Raw genomic sequence first — 8,369 nt, forward strand, 5'->3', positions numbered from 1 at the left:
CCATGCTGAGCTCTCCATGAAGGGATGGGAAGGGGTTCTGAGCAGGAGGAAGGGAGGCTGGGAGAGGACCCCAGTCACTCGTCTCCCTGGTCCTCCCTTCTTCCCCTTCTACAGCCAGGTACCATGCCTTTGTGGTGGCCCAGCAGCTCTCCTGCAGGTGTGTGGCATCATCTCCCATCTCTCCCTGTCTCCATGTCTCACTCCCCTGCAAAATTAGAGGCTGCAGAAGCATGTTCAAAGGGCAGTTTTGAAGGGAGGGGTTGGAGCCATATGACCTGGAACAAAGAAACACTGGGCAAAAACACTGGGCTCTGAAATCTCTGGCCAAGGAGCAGATGCAGTCTGTGTGATGCCAGAGGGTGGCAGTGGAGCCAATGACCCAATCTTCTGGGGTATCTCTCGGTATGCACCAGGAATAGAATGGAGATTCTGGTGTCCCTCAAACTCAGAGCTCACTCCATTGCAAGTGGCATCTCCTAGAAAAAAACTTCCACACAAAAGACTAGCAGGTCCATTTCCTAGAAACCTCAGCAGGTCAAAGGGCTAGAGGCCACAGGGTTCTGGAGGACAGGGACACCATGATCTATCCGTTAAGGCTGAGACCATAAGGAACCTGGGGCCATGACCTTGTAACTGGTGTTGTACTATGTGAATGGCTACTCAAAAATCCGTGTGTGAAACAGAACAGATGGTTTCTGTTATCCTGTGTTCCATCTCTCTGTACCGTGACATCTTCCACTGCAGACCCCAAGGCACTGAGATATAGCACCACATGCCTTTTAGAGTATGTCACTACAGCTAGAAGACAGAGGCAGGAGCTGGGATTTCAACCCCACTGATCTGGCTTCAAGCCCCAGGCCATTAACATGTAGACTCTACTACTCAGAAAGACGCTGGTGCAGAAATAGATCCCATGAGGAATCCTACCTCCGAGGTGCACACAGGGCTGATGGAAGGTGACATTGGTCAATCACTTTGCTCTGGCCTTTATCCATGGGGCATGTTTCCTAAGTGGTAGCTATGGTAATTAACGTAGGTATAATAAAGTACAAGCCCCCAGCAGATTATGTGAGGGAAAGGGATGTTAATGACTGATGCTCAGACTACCAGCTGTGACTGTCAGTGCCTTCCTTACAGGAGTTCAGCGTCACCTGTCATACTAGGTCACTGAAGTTTTCTTTCCAGGAATACGTCTGCTCTATGTGGTACCAAGAGAAGATAGAATGGTGTCATGTAATGGGCCAGGTCCCCACACCTCCTGTTCAGGGACTTCACTGAGAAGTAAGTACGGTCACATGCGTTTAATAGATAAGGATCCAGAACTTTCCTGAGAAGTCAGAGCTAGCCAGGGGGCAGTTCAGGGATCCAAATCCAGTTTCTCAAAGATAGAGGCCTAGATCCTCTGCCTTGAATCTAAATCCTTTTCCACGGCCCACAGATTTCTAGAAAAAAATTAACATGCCCTTGACTTCCCACTTATGCACAGATCACTCCAGAGTCTACTTCCAGGACTCAAAACCCAGAGGTTTCCCCACAGGTCTGAGTCCCAAAGACGCAGCCAGCAGAGGCTGCCTAAACCCTCCTCCTGACAATCGCGCTGGCAGAATCCCAGAGCTGCAGAGCTGAGGGATTGGAGAAGAAGGCTTTGAAGTCTCCCTCATAGGGAGCTGCAGAAAGCGGCTTGTTGTCTTCTGCAGAGAGCAGTTGAGGATATCAAAGGGAAGATAGGATGTTAAATTTGAGTGATCAATGTTTAATAGTCACGGTTGTAAGCTGTCACGGGGGATGCACTGGGTGGGGAGCCTCACAAGCTGCAGGATTTGAGCTACCACTGCTGTAGGCTGTGGAGGAGCCCTCTGGCATCCCTGTGAGCAGGGAGAATGGATGAAGAGGTACAGGGGTGAGCCCACACCCCTCTACCTGGCTGCTTATGTGGGAGGGGGTCGCCTAGAAGGGCATGGTCAGGGGAAAAGTGAACACATAAACTCTGCCCAAGGAGCAATCAGTCACACAGATGTTGGTCTCTCCTTATCAGGATGGTCAAGGGCAGCTGTGTTCCAGCACCCAGCAGGGCAGCGTGGGGTCCACCCTGGGCTTAAAGGGACTTGAAGATCTAGGTCTTGGAAACTTGGCCAGAGAAAACGTTGGCATTCTACTGAAACTTCTGCAGGAAGTTGCAGATGAAGGGCAGGAGGAGGAGATTGTGTGGACTCCAGAAGAGGGTGATGCTAGAAGAGATGGAGCCTTCCTCTGCAGGACAGTCCTGAGGAGCAGCGGAGTGGCTCCTTCCGAATATCCTAACATCCGTGATGTCTGTCACCTTTCACAGAAGGAGCTCGGAGGAATGTCAGCTCCCTTGTGTTGTGGTTTCAAGACCCTAGCAGATGGGGGGCGCTCCCCCAGACCAGGCCCTCTGTCACTTTCATGGGTTGTTCTGTGGCAGGGAACTCAGCTCTGACGCCTCCCCCTCTGGAGCTCCCAGGCATGCATGGCTGTGGAGGGACAGGGCTGAGGACCAGGAGGAGCGCTCCCTAAAAGCTTTCTTGGCTGAAGAGCAGGAGACAAGCTGGGCTGTCCCCACAGGCAGCCCTCATCTGTTCCCAAATTCGGGCATCCCAAGAGAGCATCAGGAAAGGCTTAGAGGAGTGGGGATGTGGACTGACGGGCTAACAAGTCAGGAAACCTCAGTCTCGGGTGCCTGGCTAGGCAGGGGCCGCCAGACCTCACATGGCTGCCTGCCACCTCCTGAGCAAAACACAATTTCACGACTCTTTGGGGGATAAAGGATTTTATTTACCTCTTTTCAAAAGCTTCAGAATTCTTCCTGAACATCAAATAACTCCTGGCAAACACATCCCTGATGAGGAACATGAAGTGAAACAGAACCAGATGGGCTGACTCGCTCTGGGCTCTGGGCTCGCACGGGAGGAGGAAGGGCAGATCTCACTCACAGTGAGGCTGGGCTGTGGGCCACAGGAAGTGCATCGGGAGGGGGGCACAGCCTTCCAGGCAGGGAGGGGACAAAGTCCCCTGGACCTTGCCGGAGATGGAGTCACACTGCCTGCCATCTGGCTTTGTTGGGAAGAGAAAAGACATGGGACTTCCGGCAGCCTGTCGGTGGCACCCCAGCAGAGTGGATCTTGCCAAACCTGGCATCTAAGGCACTGGGGACCCAGAGGACCCTGAGAGGTAAGTTAGTGTCGTGTGATAGGGAGATGGGATGGCCAGTGTATTTAGAAGCCTCTAAGACCCTCCTGAGGACGCTGCTAACTGTCCAAACAGAGACACTCATTTTGTCTTTCCTGAACTGGTTCCAGTCAGCTGAAACACAGCATTTCCCAGCCTCTCTTCAAGAGGAGGCACGGCGGCAGGCCTGACCAGTGGCAAGCAGTGTCCCCGGGGACGGCTGTGAGCTTCACCTTGCTCTTCCTCCAGACATCGCTCCTTTCTTGGCACATCCTCAACCTCCAGGAGGGAGGCTACCGCTGGAGATGAGCTGACCAAGGCGGGTGGGACAGGATGAAGAAGCCTGGATCCTCCAAGCTCTGTGGAGCCACTGTCTCAGCCTTGAACACCTCTGGCCTTGTGCCTGTCGGTAAGGCTGAACTGCTGTGGGGCTCAGCAGACAGTGCCATGGTTCTCTGTGGAATATAATCCAGAGTGATCCTGACACCAGACCAGTGTTCTCAGTCCCAGGTGGGCAGTCCCAGAAATACAGACTCACATATTTGCTACACCTGCGCTAATCTCGCACACTCCCTAGACTCTCTCTTCTCTCGTAGCTCCCCCAGTTGCCCTAGTGGGTCTCTGGCCCATCTCCTTCAGGAGGCTCATACACTTCCACTTCAGCAGAGGCCACCTGGTGTTCGGTCCACCCCCATGACCTCTCCAGACTCTAGCCTGTCCTTTGAGAGCGGACTGTTAAAATATAGGCGACAATTTTCTAGCTTATCCGGGGTATAGGAATTTCAACCTGGAACTTGCCTATATAAAATGGAGCTTGTGGCAAGCCAGGCTATGTTAGTCCCACAGGGTAGTAAGAACCACATGGGAACTCATAAAGCTTAGCCATTGATTTTTTTTTTTTTTTACACAGACCTTAATGGCAGGATCTCTTCTAAGACAAACATTTGAGGTGGAATCTTTTACATGTAAGGCAGACGATGAGGGGCCTCTCCTGGGAAAGCCCTGGAGATTCCACAAAGCACCGCTGGAAGTCACCATGACTAGAACGAAAAGACCAAACCAGTCACTCACTTAGCGAGCTGGGCAGAGCTGGGGAGTAGCAAGAGGGTATGGTTGCTGGGGGTTCCCACCTCCTCCAAACCAAAGACCCCAAAGCTAGACACAAGCCTACCCTCAGAGCTTCCTCTAGCCCAGTGGTTCTCAGCCCTCCTAATGCTGAGACCCTTTAAAACAGCGTCTCATGTTGTGGTGACCCCCAACCATAAAATTCCTCCATTGCTACTTCATAACTGTAATTTCGCTACTGTAAGGAAGCATACTATAATAACTGTGTTTTCCAACAGTCTCAGGCCCCCTGTAAAAGGGTCATTTGACACACACCCCCCCCAAGAGGTCACGGCCCACAGTCTGAGAACTGCTACTAGCATATCCTTAACTGAGATTCTACCAGCTGAAGCCCAGGCCATTGTGTGCCCCCCGCCCCCCAAAGGCTGCAGCCCCAGCTTTACTCTTCTCCATTGCCTTGTACCTTCCTCTCTAGCCACAGCGAATGCTTGTCACCATCCACACAACCTTCTCAGAGACTGACCGGATGACAAGCCTCTCCCGAAGGAACGCTTCCAATGACCCAGACTTACAGGACCTTCGAGCCCTTACCTCTAAACTCCGGCCTGACCCTCAGGTTCTCTCCCAAACTTCCATCTTCCCATGAACACTCCACCACCCTTCTCTACCCCTACCTCTCCTCCAAGCCCATGCTTGTGGCCCTGTGTGATGCTGAGACCATCTGAAGCTGTCGTAGTTCCGGTCCTCCTTTTCTCTTGGCCCCACCCCTCAGCCCCTCCTCCAAGGTTTTATCCATTTTTCCTTCTTTCTGGAGCCTTCCTTGGTCCCTTTACCTACCTCGGCTTCCGGAGGGCAGTCATAGTGTCTGCATGCATTCGGCTTGCAGTATGCTTGTGGAGTACATGAAGGAAAGAAGGGAGAGATCTACCACCTCCAAATAAGGCATACATTCTGTTTACTTGGATGTAGAGAGGTTGGTTAGTGCACGTGTGTCCTGTTTTGCTAACTACGCTCCCACACTCCTCACTTAACAGTAGCCTGCGTTCCTTCTGGAATTTGCCTCTTCCCCACTGTGTGTGGTCCTGGTGGAGGGGAACTCTGGGCTTCTGCCTCCCATTATGAAAGCCAAAGGGCCAACTCCAACTCCCCATGTCTCCTGGACCCCACTGGGGAACAGGAACGTGCCTCGACCTTTCTCCTGGGAGCACACATCTGCTGTGAGTCATGCAAAATGTCAGCCAAGCTTCCGGGTTGCCGGCCACAGCGTCCAGCCTGGTCAGTTTGAGACAGGCCGGGATTTACTCCATAGCAGGTGAGAAAGATCACAGGCCTTATGGGAAGACTGGCAGATGGGCAGCAGCAAGACAGCCAGGCCACAGCTGGGATCTTAGCTGAATAGTCCTCCGGACACCAATCCATATGACTACACACAGGATGCCACCTTGCTTCCCATGCTGGGCACAGCACGGCCATCCTTCCAACTGGTCACTGCTGCTGCGGCTGCTCTAACATCCTGCCACCTACACAGAAGGACCTTGACAGTGTTCTACGACACTGCCTGCTACTCGTTTCCCAGGTGACATGTAGCTGACCCATCTATCCATGTGTCTGTGCCCTACCTCAAAGGATGCTGGGACCTTGCACTACAGAATCCTACAGAGGGTGCTGGGATCTACAGCTCCATCCACAGTGGGAGCGTGACTTAGGCACTTGTCCTCGAGACTTTGCGGCAGGGAACTTCATCAAGCCTGGAAAGGAGGGATCCTTGGGTGACAGACAAGCAAGAATGACAAAAGCCACTGAATCCAGAGACAGGGAACTAAAGCTGGAGGTCACCATCTCAAGCTCAGCAGCTTACAGATCCCATGTTTCCTGCTGTACGTGGCCGTCACAACTCCTGATCTAGGTGTTCAGAAAGGCCCAGGCTCCCACCCTCCCGGAGTCTACTCCTCTAGGATCCTGTCACTTCTCCAAGCTCCCAACATCCTGCCAATAAATTCCTTTTTGCTGAAGTTAACCAGTGTTAGTGTCTGCCGCCTGCAACCCAGCAACGCTAAGCAAAAGCATAAGTAAACATGAGTAGTCGTTGCTTATAAAATGCCAGGCCTCCCGATAAGGCTGCAGGCCCCTTGACCCCTCCTCAGCATCCTCCTCTTGGGGAAGTCAAGAGGGCCAGCTGGCTGTGAGGATCCTCTAGCTGACTGTCAAGCTTCAATCCAGAGCAGGGAGCCCCAGGAAGTACCACCATAGATAACAATCCAGTCGATTGTACCCAAACATCTTCCCTTCTAATCCAGGTCATTAGGATGTGTGCCTACCAGGACAGAAAAAGCCCCACCAGGCCCCAACACAAAGGGCCGAATGGAAAGCTACTCTTCCACCGTTGGTTTGAGATGTGAAGATGTGTGGACCAGAAGAGATGCACCATGGTTAAAAAAATAAAAGCTCACTTATTCTGCCCCAGCCAGGGGGCCAGCCAACTGCTCAGAAGTCTTGCTTATGTGACTTAATTCATTGCTGATTTCCCTCCATAATTTCTAGAGATTGAAATATAATTACGATATTTTCTGAATGAGCAGACTGAGGAGTACATGGGTCAGATTGTTTCCTCTGAGTTATAAATCAGTGAGGGACAGACATAGAATTCAGAGTCTGTACCTACAGCTTGCTTTCTTCCTGCCAATTCCATAATGTCCTATGTATGCCTACCTATGTACATATGTGTGCATATTTGCTTGTGAATAAATACAAATGCCCACATAGGCTTCCCCACCTCTTCATTTAACTGTTATATTGACTCTGATGGTACATATCTGTGATCCCTAGAGAGGCCGAGACGGGAGTTCAAGACCTGCATGAGCAACAGAGTGAGTTCAAGGCCAACCTGGGCGACTCAGTAGGACCCTGTCTCAAAACAAAAACAAGTTTTAAAAAGGGCATGGGTAGAGCTCAGAGGTAGAGCTCTTGCCTAAAATGTTCTGGGCCCTAGATCTCATGCTTTGTACCTTGCTTTGCCGGCCCAGCACATGCTTGGGGAGCCCTCCCTATCAGTGCATAAGCACTTCCTCATTCTTTCCAGCTACTAAGGTCCAGAAGCACCACAGGGCCTTCTCTGCCCTCCTCCTCATAGCCATTACGATTGTTTCCATTTCTGTTGGTTTATTTGATTGGTGGATGGGTTTTGAGACAGACGTTCTGAGTAACACATACATGCACCACCATGCCAGGTTTGTGTAGTCCTGGCCCTCGTGCATGCTAGACACGCGCTCTAACACATGAGCTGTGTAGCCAGCTCCATTTCCACCCCTGAGTCTCACAGACAAGGTTAAGATAAGCAATCTTGCTCGGCTCTACCTGGTCCTCGGTATAAACGGAACACAGAGAAGTGAAGCTGGATGTCACTTAAATAGCTGAGGCAGGTCCCAGTGCCTGTGTGGGTTTGGGTATCTGCCAGGGACTTAGATCCCGTATTCCTCCTCACCAGGTTTCACCCAGTCCAAAGTTCTGGGGCGAGGGACCCCTGTGTCCTGCTGACCACATTGCTTACAGGTAACTATAAGTGACATAGGGCATTAACAAGAACTATGAGGGGACAAGAAAGGACATCCACTGTCCAGTATGCCTGGCACATTGGGAGAAGTAAGAGTTGCTCCAGGACTTCTCAGAGACTTTACTGAACAAGCTAATTCATGACAGTAATCCTCAGAGAAGGCGGCGGGCAGCAGATTGGGGAAGCGATGTCTCAGGAAAGCAGCCCTTACCTGAACCCCAGACCAGACAGTGAGTGTCTTAACCATCTTTCACTGACTGTGACACAAAGGCCAGAGGTGAGGAAAGTTTCAAACAAGACCAGAGATAAGGAAAGTTATAAACAAGAGAAGTTTCTTGGGGCTTACAGTTCTTATCCAAGGTCAAGAGCCCACGGTTGATGTTGGCGTTCTCTCTGGCAAGGTCCCAAGGAAGTGCAGGATATCATGTGGTAAGACACACAGGGAGGAAGAGAGACGGGGGCAGAAAATGTGTTTTCTAGCCTCTCTTTGTTCTCAGGAGACCACCAGCACTTGATCACAGGGCTCCATCCCTCTGATCTTGTCCGACTCTCCTCATCGCCAAGGCTT

General features: G+C 51.5%; 1 long non-coding RNA gene across 1 annotated transcript; it reads left to right on the forward strand.

Moving 5' to 3' along the window:
- The first annotated feature begins 2,707 nt into the window (after positions 1–2,707).
- LOC128107576 (uncharacterized) lies at positions 2,708–7,011 on the forward strand. The gene is made up of 2 exons (XR_008217136.1): positions 2,708–3,189; positions 3,318–7,011. It is a non-coding gene; the product is annotated as an uncharacterized LOC128107576 (long non-coding RNA).
- The last annotated feature ends 1,358 nt before the right edge of the window (positions 7,012–8,369 follow it).

The sequence above is a fragment of the Peromyscus californicus genome, unplaced genomic scaffold, assembly GCF_007827085.1.
Source record: "Peromyscus californicus insignis strain IS unplaced genomic scaffold, ASM782708v3 Scaffold_12__1_contigs__length_115047231, whole genome shotgun sequence".
In the NCBI taxonomy this organism is placed as follows: domain Eukaryota; kingdom Metazoa; phylum Chordata; class Mammalia; order Rodentia; family Cricetidae; genus Peromyscus; species Peromyscus californicus.